Genomic DNA, 19261 nt, shown 5'->3' on the forward strand with positions numbered 1-19261 from the left:
CAAAAATCTCCTGTGGTCAAAGTTTGTTTCACTACATACATTAAAAGTAACTCTGCTAAGACATGCATTTAGCTTAAACATGGTAACAAAAAAAAAGTTATTACAACATAACTTCTGATTAAACCTCACACAATTTTTATGAAGTTCTTTTTCTTTTGCCACTTAAATGTTGCCTCCAAATACAGTGTAAAGCTTGTCAGTAGAATACAATATACAATGAAACCTCCAGGGAAGACCGCCTCTATGTAGCAACCTCCTCTATTTATGACCACTTTTATTAGGCACAGAATTTTTCCCATGGACTTAGTGAAAACCTCTCCCAGCGACCAGGCAAACATACACACCAAATGCTGAAAATGTCAAAGCAAAAAATTTAACAACAAATAAGTAGATTAAAATGTATTCTAAATATTTCTATGGGACTCTTAATTAGAGTTGCAGTCAGAGTGCACACTAAAGACTGTGCTATGAATAATTTATTTTTACAGTCTGAAGTTAAATCAGAAAAAAAGTTCTTTTGGAAAAAGCTAAGTATCTCAAACAAACCTCATCTTTTAATTTATTTTTATATTATAAAATTAAATGTAAGCTTAAACAAAAGGCAGAATTGCTTATTTATTTAGAATAGTTCTTTCATTCATAATTGGTAAATTTGTGTTTACTCATAATTATTTCAATGGGGATCTTTTTTTTTTTATTGACGTTTAATTTTATACCTCGATGGCATTTCTGCATCAAGAAAATAACATTGACTAAAATTAAAATCGTTTATTAAAAATTATGTACTTTCGTTACCATTTTACTGTGGAACGGGGAGTGATAACTCCTGCGAGGTTTCACTGTAGTTCTTATAGCATAATTATTTGGCATGGATCTAAATTTTTATAGTTAGAAAGAAAAGAAAGCAAGCACAAAAAGGAAATTTTTTTAAAACTTAATTTTATCCACTGGGCAATTCTCTACAAATAGGCTATTTTCAAGTAGTGACAAGAAAAAATGTGCCAGAAATTTCTAATTTTTTTTGTAATAAGATACTGAAAAAGGTATTAGATAAGAAAAACAAAGCAGTCACGCTTAAAATATATGGGATTATAGCAAGGAGTGAGTACAATGATTTTAGTTATAAACATATTTAAAATTATTATTTTAATGAGTATATAAGAATATTAGTCCTGAACTGCATTTTTTCAAACTTTGCTTCATAAAAGTATAAGAATTGATCCCTCACTTAAAAGTAATTTTTTTTTTCACAGAGGAAATAAGAAAATAGCATGGGTGTAAGCTTGTGAAGTTTATACCCTTAAATAAAATTAAAACAACAATAGATATTTATAAACTATCCCATAAAAAGAATTTAGAACAATTTTATCCATAATTCAAATTACGAAAGTGTTTATCTTTCACGTAAGGTGAAAAGAAAATAAACATTTGCTTCTGAAGTTTATTCCCATAAGCAGAATTAAAACAACAATCCAAGTTTCTTAATTATCTCATCAGGGGAAATAGAAACATTTATACATTTTAAGAAACAAATTAGCCTCCTAAATTTAAATCAGGTAATGAGAGTGTCATCCTAACACTTATCCAATTCCCTTTTGCACACTGAAAAACCTCAAATTTACTGAAATTTGTTTTGCACTTCTATCAGAACTTGTTATGTTTTTGCATTGTTTCTACCCAAATAATAATACCTTCGAAAACATCAAACTTTCTGAATCTCTTATAAGTCCGAAAATTATGATTTCTGAGTTTCAGACTTTTTTGCTAAATAAAAAACCCATTTAGAGACCAAAAATTTAATACATAGAAACGGCACCATTTAAATATAGAGATGCAAGTATGGGTATTTAATTGGGGAAGAATTTTTTTTTTTTGTACGTGATACGAGTTGCAAGTGAGGGAATAAGATTTCATAGGTTTTATTTCAAATAATATTGGGTTGTTCGGTAAGTAATTTCGTTTTTCCCGACGAGGCCTTAATTGTATTTTTAGAACCAACTTCACATTTAAGCCGCACAATCATTAAATAGTTTGACAGCTGATATAGCAGGGCATGCTTGTGAAAAAGTTCGATTGATGCTACGCAGTAGTGTTTGGTCGGTGCCCTTTCAAATATGGAAAGCGATTCAATGCGGAAATTTTGATGTTAAAGATGCAGCACGTTTGGAAAAGCCAATTGAAGGCCTTAATAAACGATAAAGACCTTGACTGATGTGAACCGGAAATAACTGGTGAGATCACTGATAGATTAAATTTTTCTAACTCGACCGACCATTCATAATCATTTGAAACGCTTAAGTTTTATCTTAAAGCTTGACATGGGTTCCTCAAGACTTTAGGGAAAGAAATTTCTGCTTTAATGTCTGGGATTTGCTTCGAAAACTTCAAAAGAATGATCCATTTTTGAAGCGCATCATCACTATGGACAAGAAATGGGTAGTCTACAATGTCTGTTCAGGTCTCTAGAAATGTTTTTAGACTGTAAAACCTTTACTTCAAATGAAGAGGTCAACTATCTCCTGGAACAGTATTTTGCCAGCAAAGAACAAAAATTTAAAGAACGTGGAATCATGCTAATGCATGGCAAAAGGCATTGGGCCAGTGTTGACAATATATAATTCAATTCTATGTTTATTCACTCTAAGGAAATCAACTTTCATGTCCATAAAAAAATGAAATGAATTTCCGAACAACCCAATACTTTAACCTTATGTATGAGATAATCTAATGAAGACTTTTTCAAACTGTGTGTTGAGCTAATAACTCATTAATTTTCTATTAAAAAAATTGAGTTATCCTTCATTTACATTTTTTCATTCATTTCTACTAAAACTAAAGAATTAAATTCCGAAACAAAACTCAATTCACAAGTTTTTTTTAGTGGTTTTGTTTTGTAACTATTAAATAGTAATAACTGTTTACACAGACGTAGTCTGCGTTTACACCCCATTTTACTGCCGTTATTTACTGAGCATCAAATTTTTATTTTATTTCGGATTTATTTGAGCTGATTGCTTTAAAACACTACATTCCACTTGAGGAACATTATACTCTGTACTGTTGATTCTTTGAATAAAAAAAAAATTGAAAATGCATATAATCTGCATTTTAAAAATTGTAGGTTTCCAGGTATGTACATGAGAATAACGTCCATATTTAAGCTATTTTAGAAAACATTGATAATGCTTGTTGGACCACTAAGCTGAATTTTACCGTACATATATTTTAAGCTAATATGGTCTCTTGTGTTACTAACCCTCTTGAATTGCATGGTTTCGGCTCGAAATAGAATACTTTTTATAAGAATAGGTGTTGAAGAATTTTCATTTCATCTTACTCATAGTTGAACAATTTTCGTAAGGTTTCGTAACAATTATGATTGGTTTAAGATCTAAATGACTCATTTTTAAAGTTCCTACAAGAAAACATGTTATAAAAGATATCTATTACCTAGTACAAACTGAATATAATTTGGTTTTTGTCATACCAACTAAGCAAATTTTGAGTTGCAAGAATTGTTGATGTGCTCCTGTATTTTTTTAATCACTTTTTTTGTTTTATTTAAAATTTATCTTAAATTATATTGATTTAGATTTAACTAAACCATTAAAAATGTTTCAAGCAAACCGGTTTAGCTGATAAGATTTTCTATAGACAATTTATGAAACGTCCACTTATGTGGCACTAATATCCTTGCATGCTTAATAAATAAATAAAATAAAAACTAATGCAGTCGAACCTTGTTAACGCGAAATCGACAGGACTATCATAATAATTATTTCAAGTTAACCGAATTTTGTTTTATCCGATCCATCATGGAAACAATTTACATATTATTAATACATGTTATGTATTATATTAATGTATGCAAACAATACTATTATGAACCAAACAAAATAAGCTTAAAAGGTGGCAACTATTTTATTTATTTGCCGATCTGCTATTTCTAACAAAGGAAGAAAATACAAATAGCATTTCTCAAAATGAATTATAAGAATTTTATTTCCATGCTTATTAAGTGTGTCGTGTCCAGTTTCCTTTCATGTCAGGCGAATCAGCTTAAAAATTGCATGTTAAACATGTAAAATACACCAACAATTGATTGCTGACTCACGGGACCAGACATTAGTTTAATTTAAATCAATGTTTCACGTTGAGCAGTTTCGCGTTAATGAAGTTCGACTGCATAAGAATACTTAAATATGCTCATACATTACATTAAAATTTCTAATAATTAAATTTTTAATAATACATGTATAAGAGAGAGAGATATTCCTCCCTTATTCTTGCAGGTCAGTATATAAATTAAAAATATGTATGTATCAGCATTAATTACATGAGTAAGAAATATAAGTATTCCCCCCCCCCCCCAAAAAAAAAAAATCTCAATTCTACGATTTTTAACATCTAGGAGCACGAAATATTTAAAGTAATAAGGCTTTTTCAATTAAATCATAGAATGATGAAGAGAAATAAAAATTTCAGGTGAGCTGCAAAAATAAAACATACCTTTTATACATGAGACAGGTAAGCTCAAGTAAAATAGTGCTGAAGATTTAATAAAAGTTAAAATTTAAAAACTTCGCCATAATAGAACTTTCAGTTTAACATGTTTATTAATATAATGTAGCATTATATAAAATAGTATTGATACGTAGAAAAATATCTAAAATACAATTTCAATAAATGTATAATAAAAAAAATTTAAGATATTACAACAATTAATGAAAGCATGCTGTGTGTATGTAGTACAAAACCGTGGTTTCAAAGGAAAGATAAAATATAGAACATAAATCAGAATAGCATCTTATTCTCATTTATGCTCTTGGATTCTATCGAGCATAATGTCTGTTTAGCAGGACATACAAAAAGTTTGATCTTATTCAGTTCTTAAACTAATTTTATAAATAACAAGCGGAAGAAATTAAAGTAATAGTATTTAACGAAACAGGATGGCATGCTTTATTTTAAGCATTTTTAGTTTCCTTAGCCTTAAATTTATGCATATTAATTTATCAAGATATTTTTGCATGAATGCAATGCTAGATAAATGTTAAAAATTGCATATTTATGTTAATTTACCGTAATAGGTATTCGCCATTATGCTCACAATTGAAAAAAAAAATTATAGGAAAGTAAAATATTTTTTTCATTTGGTATTTTGTTATATTCCAACCGGAAGTATTTAAATTGGAAATTAAATTAGAGAAAATTTAAAAAAAAAACCGTGTTTGATTTGAAGCATTATTTTTAAACGCAAATTATTTTAATTAAATTGTGTAATTTAAAGATTAGAAAAGAAATTTACTTGCAGTAAATTAGTTTATGAATTTTAAAAAAAAATGAATAAAAAAATATGTACATGAACAAATTATGTTTTAAAAAATGTGACAAGAAAAATATTTTTATAATAGGAAAATAAGTATTATGGTACTACTCATAGACTTATATACAGACACTCCTATAACAGTTTTAATTTTTAAAAATGAAAAATTACATTTCTGAAAATTGGAGTAAATGTAAATAACTCCAAACCTTATTTTCAATTTTTTTTTTATTGTGTTTATTTAAAGCTTACGAAAACTACATTCATAAATGGTGGAAGCTCTTCACTGTACATTCATTACCTGTTAGCTTTAAGTATAAGTATCGGGGATCTGTCTAGGATTATCTGAAAGGTACGTATTTTGTGAAAATGTAGACATAATTTGTGAAAATTAAAAATTATACTAAAATTTTAGCACAAAAATATGGATTTATCGTTCTTTACGGGATACAAAAATAAAATTTTAAGAAAAAGTATTTTGTGAAACTACCGTTTTTCCTAAAGTTGAATTTGTAAAGGTATTGCTAAACGGTAGTAAATTTGGCCTGGACAGACCCCTGAGTATGCACTGAAATACATACCCAAATTAGATGAAACAATCTTCAATTAAATTTTGTTTCTAAATTATGCTAGAGGTCTTAGCTTAGTTACATAAGCTCATGTTAATGGTCATGTGCAGCAAAGTATAATTTGATCTTTGAGTGATAGTGATAAAAATAAATAGATCTCAATGCAAGAACGAATTGCCAATCACACATCGTTACGATTTCTTAGAACACTATTCAATTGACTAATCTAAAGAATGATAGGTATTTATAGCTTATTCATTCAAATTGCATTTCTAATGCTTCTATACTTAGTTCACTATTCACAAACCAAATAGAAAAACTTATTGCTCTCTCAAAGATGAAAATGCCCAATTAATGTTTTCATTTTATAGTAAAATCAGATTTTGAATCCTTTTTCTTAAAAATTTTTTTTTCCCTACAATTTGTTATTGTATACACTTCTATTTTTTGTTTTTAAAATACACAGTACTTCACGAGCCTTGTTTGCTACTTTTACGTTACTGAAAAACACATTTGCATTAATTACGCATTATCAAAGTATAATCTAGGATTTAGGCAATGTTTAGTTTTGTGCAATCGCATAGCAGTATTCAATTTAATTAAAATGTCACGATAAATATAATAATTTTGGATAAGAATATTCCTCATAAGTATTGAAGGTAACAAACTAAAAAGGCGAAGTTGGAACAATGAAAAAAAAATTGGAAAAAGTGCTAATTCTAAGATAGACTATTAATGCGAAAAGCCTTATCCACCTAGAAATCAAGGTTAATGAATTGGTGACATTACAAAGAGATAATGTTTTCATTTAGCATTACAGAACCAGAAAATTGAATGCTACTGTGAAAAATTAACAAACGTGGTACACAACACTTTCATTCAAAGAGAGAGAGAGAGAAAAAAAAAGGCTTGATAGATACATCCTGGGGAAGAGATTTTAGTTGTTTCTTCCATCATGAAATTGGACAACAATTATACATGTTAACTTTTTATTCTTGCGCCTGGTTGATAAGTTTTTACTTCTAACACCTGATGTTAGGAATAGTTTATACATTTTTATAGTTTATACATCTGTGTAAATTGAATCATTCTTGTGCTTGTGGAAGTCCTAAAATGTACATGTCTTTGGGGCGGGATTTAGGGATCTAAAAATTGAGAAGTAATTTATTTTTAGCATGCTGCCATTAAGAATAAGAGTAAATATTACTAATCATCTAGGGAAGCATTTCCTAACAGGAAATTGGTTGATACATTCAGACAGCAAGTATGTTGATGGTAACGACATTTTCTTCCTTGGAAATATTTCCAGGTAAGAGTGCTGCTACCTATAGAGGGAAAAAAAAATACACTTATTTTTTTGTGTGTATATGAAGTACATACGTAAAGATTTATGAAATAAATCAAAACTTAAGGAGGGATTAAAAAAACAAACATAATTATAGGTTTTTAAATAGTTTGAGGCGTTGATTAAATATTTTATTAAAAAAGTCAAATTTTAAAAAATGGCATTTTTTTTATAAGAAAGGGACGTCTAGGAGTCCAGACTTATAACATTTTTTGTAACTTTTTAAGGGTTTTTATGTCTAAATTTACACGTATAAGAACATATGATTATTAATAGAGATCGAGATGCAATTTTCATCTAAGTCAGAAACACTGAATTGCGACAAAAATAATGAATAAGATAGTGAGAGTTTTGATATCTAAGTACCAATTAGAGGGAAAAAAAAGTAAAAATAGCTTAGATGTAAAAGAAAATATCTTCCCTTGGATTGAATGAGACTATTCGGACAAGTTCCGAAATTATAAGGATTTAATGCAAAAAAAAAAAAAAGGTTCAATGTACCACCATTTTACACATCTGGCATAATCATATAACTAAGTGAGTTTGCGTTTCTCGTGTATTTTTTTTAATTCTATATTGAATGAAATAAAGCTGGAATCTATAATATAAATTTAGAAGTTCGGTTTTAAGAGTTGGGGGGGTGTACGCAACTTGCTTGTAAAGAAAAATATTGTTTCCTATGAATTTTTACTCTAGTTGAATGAAACCTAACACTAGTTAAATTGAAATGGGCTTCTTATGTGTAAAAAGTGCTCTTAAACGTACAAGAAGAAAAGAAAAAACTTTTGCTTTTGTCTCAAAATTTGAGACCGTGAAAAATAGTGTCCGTGAGTTCATGCAAAAAGAATTACCTTTGAACTGTTCGTTCTATTGATTAAATAGCCTGGAGGGAAAAAAATGAAAACAATACCTCCTTTATTTAGGTAGAAATGTCATGCGTGCAGTTATGAAATCGTACTTTTTGAACATTAAACTTCGATAGCATCTAATAAAGTTAGTCCGATCGTCATTTTTTAAATATATATTTTGCTAAATGCATCAGTAAGTGAATCATTTATTCAACTACATTTATTAGTTATCTATTAAATTTCTCGAAAGAAAAATTTCAGATAAGAAAAACATGTCATGTCACACCTTCCTCCAATTTTTTTTTTTTTTACTATTTTCGTCAAATAGGTGAAGATTTTTAACACTCACTAAGAAAACGCAAAATATGAACTTCTCTTGTTAAATAGGTCATTCAATATGGTACGGTACTCTATGAAATGGAGAAATAAATTTCAACCTATTCTACCGGAAAGTGTGGCATTTAAAAGGAGATTATTGACCATTAAAAAATTATCTGCACTTGTTGGGCTAACATATTTCAGCAAGAATTTTATTTACGTATAATGAACCTCTAGTATTCTTTTAAATTTAATTTAAACTATGTGTAAATGCGTTCAGCAGAGCACAAACAGCACAGAAATATTTTTTTCAATTGACTGTTTAAAATAGTTACAAAAAGAAAAAAAAGCGTTTTTTTTTTTTCTGAAAATAATTTAATTTATTCATAATGCTTATCCTTATTTATTATGCTAAGAGCAAGAGTCTTTCACTGATTTTAAATTTGTTTTCTGCTGATAATAAATATACAGGGTTGAAGGTACTTTTTTTCATTGGATGTTTTTAAAAAATGCTTAATAGCTTATGGCCATCTGAACTTGACTTGGGGATCATTTACTAATTACGTTTTTCATATAGGCCTCTAGACCAGTCAAGAATCACTAAGCTTCATCACCTCAAAATATCCACCCCTTTTTCATTCATTTAAGTTAAAAATTGAGAATATTAAGTGTAAAATTTTTATAAGCTTTCATTGTACTTAATTTTTGTTTTTTGGCTTATTACTTTTAAAAATTTCAGTACTCTTAAGTTGTTTTATGAGATAACCCAATATTATTTAGAAACAAGATTTTAAAAAGTATAAAATGAGGAGCTTTTAATATTTTAAATGCAGTAAAAAATCTTATGTTTAGTTTTGCAAAAAAATTCTAATGACAATATGTCATTCCAAAAAACTTTAATTCATTTCTTTAATGATTTTATTAACAAACAATTGATTTTCAATTGAAAAATTTCAATTATCTCTGATTTGTTAAATATTATGAATGTAGGGACCATGGAAACATTTACTTAGGCAAAAATGTTTAGCTTCAATACTCATTGTATTTACATTTCAAAATTACTTCAATATTTTTTAAATCATTAAAGAAATACTGAACCAAGAAACAAATAATAATAAACATTTTTTTAGGGCCAATCATTAATTTACATTTGTAATATGAATTTATTAGATTGCTTAATTCGTTACATAATTTTATAAATTCGGTATGATCAGTAATACTAATCTTTTGTTAAATATGGTTTTATAAATAACTTTCATTTAATTCTAAAAAATACGCTCGATAGACTTTTTAAATAATATTTAAATTAATTATAATTTTAAATGAATTCTTTTACATAATTAAATAATGTAATTATTAATTTAGAAATAGAAAGAACCGCTTAATATTGAATATCTTTAAAATTGCGCATAAATTGTTTTTATGGTGGCTAATATATAGAAATTATTTTGCATTTTATTAATGTATTTTTGAAGAAATTTTAACAGTAAAAGAAAAATCTATTTTTATTAGTACGCATATCCTAACTACAGGTTTGAAATTTAAATGTCAAAAATTGTCGAAATCTGACAAAAACCTGGGACAAGTTTCCTTATTTAACATTAAATCATGCACAATGCTTGCATTATCTATTACAATTTTTATTATATATCATTTATAAAAATAGCCTAATTAAATTATTAATTGGTTTTTCTAAAAACATGGTACTCTTAAATATATTTCAAGTAATAACTATGAGTGGTTAATTATCAATCTAAATGTTGATTTTAAATATTTTACGCAACAATTTAGGCTGATTTTTTTAGAGTAAGTAAAACTAAAGTGGTCGCCAATAATTGTCTGATCTCGACTTAATAAAAAAGAAATATTATTAATGTTCACAAACAAGATTTTGAGCAAAAATTCGTACAAAGTGTTTTATTGTTAAAAAATGTGTCACTTAGCAAAATTTTCCTCGTTAAAAACATTAAATGTCAGTTTGGGTATTTATTTGTTTGAATTCCTTACGTTTGTGAATCGGACCTTAAATTTAATAAATTATTACTATTTCAGTATATTTCGATTTCTAATAATTTTTAACCTATGCTCGTTTTTTAAAATTCAAACAAATTCCTTTTCTTATATAAACAATACTTTCCAAAAATATTTTTAAAAAGTTATTGTACTAAAAGAGAAAAATGATAAAAGTTTTCGAAAAATTTCAATAAAAAAATATTTTTCTGAGGAAGGGACAAAGAATTTTCAGTACTCCTGCTTGTAGTTATGTACAGGAATATTTCCAATAAATCATGAATATAATATATTCCCTGATAAGTCAACTTATTAGAATTTACGAAAAATATAAATGTTTGTTTGAATGAGTTAATAACTTAATCAATTCAAAGGTTTAATTAAGTTACTATCGATATTTAACACAGTTACTAGTATAAATTTCCTAATTACATGTTATGTATTTTGTTATGTTATAATAGCTAAGAAGGTCAAGATCAATCGAAAGAACAGTTTCTAATCTCGGTCTTATTCATACAAAACTGAAAAATGAAGTACAGAGGGCTTAAAAACTATTTTTCGTAATCACTTGCTTCGAGGGAAAAGATGTATAAAAATGAAAGGATATGAAAACTGATTTTACATATAAAAGAATAAAACGATTGTTAAGTGTTTTTTTAATAAGATAATTGTTTTTTTTTTTTTCAATAAGTAAGCAAATTAAGGGACTAGATAAAGATGGAACACTTATTTTACATGTATGTTAATTTAAAAATACTTCATATTTATAATGGATAATAATTATCCTTATGCAAAAATTTTGGGTTTTTGGCAAAATTTTTAAATGTCTACATTTTTTTTTTTTACCTGTTATAAATAAATGGTGATTAAAATAGGATAAAATTGTCAATTGTCTAAAACTTGTTATCCCTGCCTCATTATGATATTTTTTACACTGTTTAAAATATTCTTTGAGTACTTAAAAATGCTTAAAAGGTGCTTATTTGTTGTTGAAAATTTTGGCTATAGTGCTGCTCTGAGGAGAACAAATGATAGCATTTTTCTAATGGAGAAATGAATGTACCGATTAGTTTACTCACGTTGACCTATACAAAGATCAAGACAAAACTATTCACCCCCACACCCCTATTCGAAGCGACTTTTCCTCGTAACCATGGTACCCGCCACGACGCGAGACTGATGTCTGGTGGAGTTCTGAAAGCCGCTATACGCACACTGATATGTTTTGAATTTTTTATAAGGGATGGTAGTGACATAAAAAAAACTGATCTTCAAACAAAAATTATTTCAATTAACTTCTTTCACTGTATTAAAATACCTGTTATAAATAAATTTTGACGAATTAATCTATCGACCTGCACCAAAAGTTGTTATATTTTGCCAGTTTCAATATATCGGTTAAAGATAAATCCAAATGCGGACATAAGTGTTATCATTCCAATGAGGAACCTGCGTGGTATTTTTTGATATAAAACTTCGAACCATTTTATGACGATAGACACCAATTTTAGTTCAGTGGGTTAACTAGTTATTTTGTAATTAATATTTAACATTGCTAGATTAGCCACGCCCCCTAAAACGCAGTTTCCCCTAGACGGCAGCGCATGCGCTCTTGGATATTGTCATCACTCTTTTTCAATGCAGGCACTCTAGTTTTCCCATCTCGGCTGATGACGTCAAAATATAGGGAAAATACGACTCCCATCACCTTCTGATACAGTAAAAGCAGCTCGTAGAACATTGATGAAAATAACTCCAAAGCACTTACAACAAGTATAGTTTTATATCACGTTGTAATAGCTTTACATTTAACGCACCATATAAAATTTAATAATAAAAATATGAATGTACCAAAACGCGAAAAATGACAGGATTGGTGCAAAGCCATCAAACGTGATGACCAAAAAGAAGGGGGTTGGGGGAAATTGCGAACTTTTTCTTATTTTATTCTTGAAAAGGATTTTTTTCCTTAAGAGTCTTGTACAGGTTATTCCTTTTTATAAATATTTTTCTTTAATTTAAACTACCTATTCCGATTCGTTCTGGTTTAACTTCGTTAGCTAAAACATACGTTCTTTTGTTTTTTACTTTATTGAAATCGAAATTTTAGAAATAAAAATAATGCATTTTATTTTTGTGTAGTTGGGCGGAGGAAAAATGTAAAAAGAATTAAAATAAAAAATAGGCCTTGAAATCTTTTGCGTCACTTCTAATAACAATTAAATAAAATATTTTAGAAGTAAACAATAAAAATTAAGCCATTTTTTGAGAAAATTTTTAAACTTTTTATTTAAAATCTTATTTCAATTTGCTCAGTCTGCGATCAAACCAGCATGGAATTTTTAAAATAATTCATACTTTAATGTATGTTATTCGAAAAAATAAACCAACATTTAAATAAAATAATAGTAATAATATAATAATAAAAAAATAATAATAATGCTTTTCAAAGGTCATTGAAAAAAAAGTACAAATTAGGAAAGTAGTATAAAACTTTTTTTTTTTCCCGCATTCACTTTTTCTTTTGCATTCAAGGGCACCTACGAAATTTTTCTCAGAAGGGGGAGGAGAATTCAATCGGGGGGAAAAAACAGACCTCAAATTACAAAATCATGTTTCAAAGTTATTTCTGTAATTTTGGAAATTAAAATTTTTTTTTTTTTTATAATTTATTCATTGTCACTAAAACAGCAAACTTCGAAACAAACTTAGCAATTTTAACAATATTTAAATTTTAAAGAAGGAAAACTAAAAAATCATATTTCATTTCAATTATTCAAGAAAATGTACTTTATTTACATCACACTTTTAAGTTTTCTACGCACACAAGCAATTCGCTATTGTGTGTGTGTGTGTTTTTTTTTTTTTGGTAAATTTTGTATGAACTTTATTTTGTGAAATGCATCTTGCAAAAATATTTTAGCTAATAATGGTATAAAATTTTCAAATGCATATTTCGCGTCCAGTACATTACTTTGAGTAAATTAAATATTGCACACAAGAAAAATTATTACAAATAAATAATTATTTATTTTTTGTAGTTTTTCAGGAAAAACGGTTTTAAAAATAAAAAAATAACTAAAAATAAATAAATAAGGGATTAGGAATTATTTGCATCTCCAGTAAAAAACTTAAAAATCTAGATCTTAAATATTTCCATTTCCTATCTGGGATGAAACCATTAGGTGAAAAATTCTGAAACAGTTCTTATTTCTTTCAGCACTTTAGAATTGCAAAATTGATATTTTTGATTTAAAAATATAAATTCTCAAACCAAACATCCTTTCTCTCTCTCTGCATTAAACCAAAAAGTTAACTCAATTTTGGCAATAAAACAATATATATGTATAGAATAAAACTCCTTTGTAAGACAACGCATCATATGACAAGTTTAGGTTCGGCCAATTTTGTTTACCATGTACTATATACTGAAGTCAGAAACAATCCCTGCCTCTTTTTGAGTCACGTGAAGATACTTTCGTTTTAAGCTAATTTTGAGTTATGATTTTAAAAATTACAGGTCAATTTTGAACATACTGATTTGATAGTTTGTTTGAGAGTTTTATGTTATAGACCAGGGGTTTCCAACTTACATGAGGCCGGGGGCCGCAATTAAAAACACCAGTCAAATGACGGACATTTAATATTACTATCAGATTCTTATCAACTTGTACAAAACAAACGTATTAAATTAGAAATTAAATTTAGAAGTAGATTAGTAAGCAACATACACGGTTATTTTTGTATTTGAATAAATATTTTCTTGTATGTAAAACCTGAGAAATAATTTTTTTGCGCCGTTGGTATTTTAAATTTCACAGAAACGAAATTTTTTTTTTTCAGCGAAAGAGAAGTATTATCAAGCCCATATAGATTTTTTACGATAATTGTCATCAAAAAATGACAACTATTATACTTTAGTCCGCGAGCCACAAAAAAAGGCTGCGGATGCGGCCCGAGGGCCGCCAGTTGGAAACCGCTGTATTAGACTATTCAAAATAATGAAGATTACGCAATTACCCTACGCATGCAGGTTCCTCATTGTAACAAAGCATTTATGTTTCGTTGCTAAGGCTAAAAATTTTAACAAAGCTTAAAATAAGTGACAATACATTAAATTATAAATACGTAAGTTTTGCATTAACTAACGCCGGAAGACACATTAACGAAGAGTTGTTGGAAAAAGAAAAACTGTGTAACATTCATTGAATTGTGAAGTGCTTTCTATCATTGTTGCATCATCATTCGATGGAGGGGGGAATTTATAAGTACCCAGCTCTCTCTCTCTGTATACATAAAGTTAAATGAGTTACTCAGTAGTTGTTGTAAAGGTCAAACATTACAATTATTTCTTTCCTTTCTTAATGTTCAATCTGAGAAAAGTCCATACATTTAAAAACTATTTAAAATGTCGTTGAATTTTATACAAAGAAATAGAAAGAAAAAAAAGTATAGAAACACAGTGTTGTCTTGAAAAACTTAAAATGTTCAAATTTATTAGTTTATTTTGCGTAATTATAGAGGTAAATAGTTTAAGGCAAGGTTTGTGATTTTTTTATTTATTTAAATCGGATTTTCTTTTATTCAAATACACTGTAATAACTTTGATTTATGATTAAAAAAACTTTATAAATGTTTAATCAAAATTAAATTAATATTGAAACTATATTATAACAATATTTTAGAAGCTCTAACTACCTAAAACAATTTTTTATTATAATACATAGCTTTGAATGCATAGCAACCATTTTGAAACAAATGCATGATTGAAATTTAAAGACTAGATGAAATAAAGAAGTTAAAGAATACTTTAACTATTAAAACAAAGTTTCAATTAGCAAATCGTAATTTTAGTTTAAAATTGTGAATTTTTTTTTTCCCTCTTGATTTCAAAAATTACTGGATAAATGTAACAGATTGTGTTCATATTAGTATAGTCATTCATCAATCAATAATTAATTATGTAATCTATATATTTTTATATTAAAATATTCATTTTTAATCCTATATCAAAATAGATAAGTTAAGCTAAAAAAATCTATGTACTCATTGGAATTTTTTTTCACAAAATTTCTTAATAGAAAATCTGATAATGTCTAAGATACTGTAAATATATTATGAGAAAAAAAATACTTATTGATAAAAGAGACAGCACAATTCTGGGTTATTTAATTTAATAATATAGACATTCAGTGATTTGAAATTAATGAAAGCAATATTGAGAATGACATAAATACAGTAGTTTGTTGCTAAACTGTTTAAATAGAAACAAGTTTTCCAGGTTTCTCAGTTGCTAAGCGATTTGAGCAGTTTAGATTGTACTAAACCCATTGTCGAAAAAACTCACTCAACAGATGCAGAAGAAGCTTGACCTGAAAATAACTGTGAAATCATATCTAATACAGCTTTTTTAACATTCCCAGCAATTTCAGATTTCCACCAATCTATAGGATTTACCTGATTGATAGTACATGCGCATCAGATTGATCAATGAACGGCTGCATGACAAAGTATTTAGACAGATATATTGACAGTAATTGTTATATTAACATCATTGTTCTAAGCACTAAATTATTTTTTTTTTTTCAGTTAACCTTGTAATATCTTTGCATAAAATTAAATACTTTTAAATGTTTAAAATTAGAAACTGTAAAACTGATTACTTAGGATAAAAAAAAAGAAAAAATGGAATCAGAAAATCAGAATCGATTTATTAGAAAAAAAATGAGATAAATTGAAATAATTAAACTGTGAAAAAATTCATGTTTTTTATCATATTACATAATACCATTAAAAGTCCATTTAAACATAAATAATAACATTAAAAAAATTTGTTCATAGAATTAAATTAAAAAAATAAATAAATATTCTAGTTATTAAAATAAATGCAAGTTAAAATTTTTGATTTAAAGAATGTTTCGGGTTAAAAATGATTAAAATTAAAACGATTAAAATTAAAAATGATGAAAAAAAAAGCGATCGAAAAACTGCATTGAGATAGGGTGCTTCAAAAACTATTTAATTTTAAATTTCTGAATTTTTTTATTTTTAAAAAAATTTTTTTTTTTTCTTTCCCATTTTGTTTAGGTTTCTGCTGCGGGCCGCATATCGAGGGTTGGCGGACCGCAGGTAGTGCACCCCTAGCGTAGGCGAAATCTTTGTTATTTGCTATCAAAGGACTCGCAAGATTCTTTTGGGACTCTCGAGGTGTTGAGTACGTTGATTTCTTTCATGAATGACAAACAATTAATGTAACTTTTTATTGGATAACTACCAAATCTACTGGACTACTGGTAAATCAAAAAATAATGACTAAGTCGCGATCTAGAAAATATGCTGCACGCAATACTTTATTTATCCTTTTAAATTGAATTAAAATTAGATCAAAATTTCAATTAATTAAATTTTCGATCTCTTAAATAAAAAAATTTTTCCACATATTACGCCTTAACTCTCTAACTTTGTAAGGAAAAAAATTATTTTGCACATAATAATGAAACTTATTAAAATATATTTGTTTATAAATGTAAGATCGATCAAAAAATTTTGATTGTAAGGTACGCATATTTTTACATCACTTAAATCAATGCAACTTTAAATGGCGAAGACAATGCGCGAAGGGAATACGACGTATGGAAATTGAAATAAAACTTCTTTACTCAGAAACTAATTGAACATTTTCATTCACATTTTGTAATGAGGCATTTTCGGCCCTTAGGTCAAAAAGTTTTTATTGACAAATATAAAATTAAATAATGGTCATAAAAATTTAATTTTTGCATTAAATTATCTTAGTTAGGAACGAGTTTCATAATTAAGAGCAAAGGATTAGCTTAAATATTTCCAAAGATAATCTGAAATAAGCAAAAATTGACACGAAAGTTTTCAAAATTTTAGCCGTTTTTCTGATTTAACCCTATTTTAAAGATTCCAGAATTTTAATGATGATGAATCCATTTAAAAGGCTGTTTAATCAGGTAACATCAAAAAAATGTTTTTGTTTAATTCAATAACGTTGTAAAAATTTGAATGATATTCAAATTTTTTTTCATCACGTTATGCAATTTTAAATAGAAGCATTCAAAATTTAATCGTAATGGTGAATGAAAAATAAAAGTCGCACTCAAAATTTTTAGTAAAAATGAGTAATATTATTCAGACGTTAGTATTTTTATAAAAAGGTTGGTGTTATTTGATAAATACTGAGACCTGCTAACTTTTAATTATTCCAAAGATTAATAGTTTAAAGGGTGGTGAAGAGATGATTGAAATATAAATATAGTTAAAATTAATTAATTTGCCTGCACTTAAACATGAATAACTTTCATATATATGTGTGTGTGTTACTGTGAATGACCGAACATACATAAATAGTCTGGAAAAGATCTTACGATGTGTCATATGAACTTCTATAACTTATCTATTTTTTCTTCTTAAAATGGTGGGATTATTAAGAGCAAATATCTTACATGGTAATTGTTGCCTGGTTTGTTAGGAATTGTTTTCCATCTACCTTAAACAGGCTGTAAGTCGAGTCATACTAGAGGCAGGTTGCTATACTTTTGCATTAGCATGCGTGCATCACCTCTCTGCGTATCTCAATGTATAAGTATATGAATACGTCATCGCTTGCCTATTTATATTTGCACTCAAAATAGAGCATCATAAAGACGGGGAAGTTCTAAGTTTCTGGAGGTTTTTTTTTCTAAATAGATTCACCTCTTTAGTGAAAATTATTGAAGTTGTGTTTCTTTTTTTTTTAGATTGTATACTTAGTTATAAATTATTTAATAAAAAAAACTCATTTGGGTAAACATCTCATTATTTTTATTTTATGCAATAAGCATGCTACAGTATTTTACGAATAAGATAATTAAAGTGAAGACATGAAATATGCCTGATTTTACAATCCCACTCGACATGCAAATAAAAGTGTAATTGACCGAGCTGTTTTATTTATCCACCCCCTTATAACTTTTTTTCTTACGCAATGCAACTAGTAAAAGTCGCAATATGTTTAAGGCCGAGCGCGCATGTATTAGAAAACATTTAATACGGGTTAGTTCTATCAAAAAGTCCTCCACGTAGGCTAATTTCTCCCAATGCTTAATCCAGTGTTTTCCTTGTTTTCTGGATTGTTTTCAAAATTACAAGGCTACGGAGTTGAATATTGTTAGTCATAAACACAAAATTGGGTCGGCAACGACGGTTATAAAATAAAATTAGTTTTCATGAGTCGCGGTGGCTGGTTGGTACGAATTTTGCTCCTGACTCGCAACGGTCACACTGTTACGTGAAATATCCTCATTGGTTTAGACAGATCATGCATAAGAATCCTCTTGCCGTCGGGCTAATCGTGAAAAGTTTACATGGTTTTCCTCTCCATGCAACTTAAATACGGCCATCAAAAAGTCCTCCGCGAAGGCTAGTTTGTCCCAATGCTTGATCCAGTAGTTCCCTTGTCTTCTGGGTTTCATTTCTTTTAAAATTACAAAACCGCGGAGTTTATCACTGGTAATCAGAAACTCATAATTGGGTCTGAAATTAAACACCGGTTATAAAATAAAATAAAATAAGTTTTCATATCCCGCTTGCACCGACCTCAGTGTAAACGTAAAATACCCTTAATGGTAGACATATAATGGGTTAGAATCCCCTGAACTAACCGTGTCCTTTCCTTTCGTGGTTTTTCTTTCCTTGTAACGTAAATGCGTATTAGTTGCATTAAGAAGTCCTCCTGGAAGGTTAGTTTGTTCCAATGCTTGATCAAAGAGTTCCCCTGTCTTCTAGGTTCAATTTAAAATTACAAGGCTACGGAGCAGAGCATTGTTATAAACTCAGGGTT

General features: G+C 28.0%; 1 protein-coding gene and 1 long non-coding RNA gene across 7 annotated transcripts in view; one reads left to right on the plus strand and one right to left on the minus strand.

Annotated features, from left to right (window-relative positions):
* Positions 1 to 19261, plus strand: part of LOC107451075 (uncharacterized) — a 33947-nt gene that overhangs the window by 7256 nt on the left and 7430 nt on the right. The window contains exon 2 of one of the 5 annotated variants that reach the window (XM_087152530.1): positions 16504 to 16630. The exons of the other annotated variants lie outside the window; for them this stretch is intronic. The gene's annotated coding sequence lies outside the window, so the exon portion shown is untranslated. The remainder of the gene's footprint in view (positions 1 to 16503; positions 16631 to 19261) is intronic. 5 annotated transcript variants of the gene reach the window in all.
* Positions 313 to 18012, minus strand: LOC122269230 (uncharacterized). 2 transcript variants are annotated; one of them, XR_011637984.2, is made up of 3 exons: positions 17886 to 18012; positions 7103 to 7220; positions 313 to 350 (listed from the first exon to the last, which is right to left on the minus strand). It is a non-coding gene; the product is annotated as an uncharacterized LOC122269230 (long non-coding RNA). The 2 variants fall into 2 exon arrangements; XR_006225061.3 differs by lacking the exon at positions 313 to 350 and having other exon boundaries at positions 5540 to 7220.

This window comes from Parasteatoda tepidariorum, chromosome 9 (genome assembly GCF_982258835.1).
Source record: "Parasteatoda tepidariorum strain Cologne lab strain chromosome 9, Ptep-v5.0, whole genome shotgun sequence".
Classification (NCBI taxonomy): Eukaryota; Metazoa; Arthropoda; class Arachnida; order Araneae; family Theridiidae; genus Parasteatoda; species Parasteatoda tepidariorum.